Below are 3042 nucleotides of genomic sequence, written 5' to 3' on the forward strand. Positions count from 1 at the left end.
TTGAACTTTGCTTAGAAATGATGGTTGTAAGGCGAATCAAATCCCCTTTGTGGTCACCGTAAGAGTTAGGTACCTATTGATAGTCATTAAAGGAGGTTTTAAGATTTTATATATCCTTCGATTGCCCTTTCAATATCAATTTTGTGTCTATCTTTCTATCCTTGTTTTCCTATCTATCTATCTTTAATTTCCGTGTATTTGACTTGAGTCCTCATGGGTTGCATCATATCATTATCAATAATGAATAAGAATCTATATATGACTCCTAATTTCAATCAAACTAACATATAACACGCAAAGAATTTCACCAAATTACAAACCAAATATCAAAAGACCAATAAAAACATAACATTTCTCCTAAAAATTAAATAGGAATAAGGGCTTACAGAAAAAATTAAAATGGAGTGTGGAGGTAGGGTGTTAGGCTGAACATTCTTGAAAGAAAAGAACCCATGTAGATCCTGCCTATGTGTTAAGTTATCAGTTTTGATGATAGACAACCTATTGTAGGCACCTAGTCCCTATGGAGATGCAACATAGGTTCTATGGTGATTACAAACCTTCTAGGGACATCGGTTCGTGCACACCTTGGTAGGCAGCATCATGACTGTAGTTTGTACTTTTGATAGAAAATTGGTGAGTACGGTAGCATAGGCTTTGCTATATTTTTTCCTCGACCAATAAGAATGGTTCTAGGTTTTCATGTGCCATATACATACATATATATATATATGCAAAAGGATGGCTAAATAAAAACCTAGTTTTTGCACTCAACAAAACAATCTCTCCTAGTAAAAACAATTGTTGGTTCATATTCAAAGCCTCATCAGCGATAGGGACCTGCTCGATCAAGCTTGTTTTGTTATTAGTCCTTGTTGTATTTAAGTCTTTGCATCTTATTCTGAAAACTATAAACGTACTCTTTCTAGTAAAGTTGCTATAGGCATTTTGTAATTTTTCTTTCTCATGCTTGATGACGATGTTAGCTAGTCTTAGTTGACATTCTAAGACTAGTGTAATTCTGTGTATTGAGTCGGCTAGAGTTAGTTGTTTCAGATTGTAAAAATAGACTTTTTGCTAATAGTGTCTTGTAATAGAGTAGTTGCAAGAGGTCTAAGGATTACGAGTTTAATCGTTGTGACTACAAAGTCTATATTCAATGCTGATTGAAGATTGTGAAGTGGGTGAAAAATTCTATAAGGTAGGTCATGATTTTACTACCTTGAGCAAGGAGATTTCCATAGATACATCTTGTTTCATTTATTTATAGCACTTGACTATTCTTATTTATTGCTATTTTCTGTAAAAAGTGCTTGAGAATCTGGTCTCTAGTCTGGTGGGTAACACTTACAGTTCTTTAACTGTCATTAGAGAGGGTGATTCCTAAATGATTAATACCTAGGAAGGATTATTTCAAATTATTTCACCACAGAATCAAGAAGAAAGTCAATCTACTGCAAGACCACCCCGATACAATGGATAATATTATAAGTGGTGGAAGACTCGCATGCAAGACTTTATTGTGGTTGAAGATAGAAAATTATGGAATGTAATTAGTGATGGAAAATATGTTCCAATGAAGGCTGTGAAGGTTGGAGATGTCACTTCAATGGTCCCAAGAACTCAAAAGGAATTTGAAGAAGGTGACAAAAATAAAATTGAGAAGAACTATAAGGCTAAGAAACTTCTTGTTTATGTTAACGGGTTTGATGAATACCATAGAATTTTTTCATGTGAATTTGCTAAGGAGATATGAGAATACTTACAAATTGCTTATGAAGGAACATGCCAAGTTAAGGAATTAAAAATTGATTTACTAACCATTCAGTACAAATCCTTCATCATGAAGAAAGGTGAATCAATACAGGAGACGGATACCAGGTTCACTACTATTACAAAGGAGTTATGCATTGGTGAAGTAATCAAGACAAGTAAACAAGTTTGGAAGATTCTCAATATCTTGCCTAATCTTGGGAAAGCAAGATCGATGCCATTACTGAAGCTAGATATCTCAAAACGCTTACCATGGATGAGCCGATTGAAAACCTGAAGACTCATGAGCTCAATAAATAAGAGGAACAAGGAATAAATAAACCAAATAAGGAGAAGAGTCTGTCACTGAAATTAGTAAATGGAGAATTAAGTGAGGAAGATGAGGACACGACTTACATTAATAGAAGATTTCCAAAGATTCTAAGAAGAAATGAAGGTTTTCCAAGAAGAGGAAACTCTAGCAAATATTTTGATGGAAATGAACTGTATTACAAATGTGGTAAACTTGGTCACTCTATGAAAGATTGTCCTCATCATAAGTTGAGTTAAAGATTGTGTGAAGGCTGGTGGAGACAGAAAAAAAGAAGGATCGGGTTCCTCAAAGATTCAATAGAAGAGCTACAATAGATAAAGTGGTTATGTAGGCTCTTGCAGCCTTGGGAGACTTCTCCAGTGAATCAAAAACATCAAAAAAACCTCAGGATGTCTTAATGATGGTGATAGAATAGAAAGAACAAAGCTATGATTCCTTTTTTTCCCTCATGACTTAATCTAATGATGAGAATAATCACAAGGTAACATTTCTGGACATTAAGAAAAAAACTCAAAGATTGCTCTCCTAAGGAATTAAAGTCTCTTGCTAATGTGAATAGATTTTTTATGTAATCTTACCAGTGAAAAAGAATGTTTGAACAAACATCTTGATGAATCTGAAGCTGATAAAATTGCTCTAACTTTGCAATTTCCTAAAATTCAAGAGAAATCAGTTAGTTTCCTCTGAAAATGATGTCCAAAATAAGAAATTAAAAGATATAGCCCAATCTGGTGAGATCGGAAAAGGTGCGGATAATAACATCCAATTTAAATGTGGAGAAAAACTAAACAAGTATCAGTAGGATCTTACTATCTTATTGGAGAAAAACTTAAAACTTGAGAGGAACCTGGTTCGGATAAATGCTGAACTTGAAAGATCTCTCTAGTGGACTACCTCTTCTCAAGTCCTTGCCAATCTTACTAGTCAAAGTCTAACAATAGGTTTAGTATTGGTTG

The sequence above is a fragment of the Capsicum annuum genome, chromosome 11 (genome assembly GCF_002878395.1).
Source record: "Capsicum annuum cultivar UCD-10X-F1 chromosome 11, UCD10Xv1.1, whole genome shotgun sequence".
Lineage (NCBI taxonomy): Eukaryota > Viridiplantae > Streptophyta > Magnoliopsida > Solanales > Solanaceae > Capsicum > Capsicum annuum.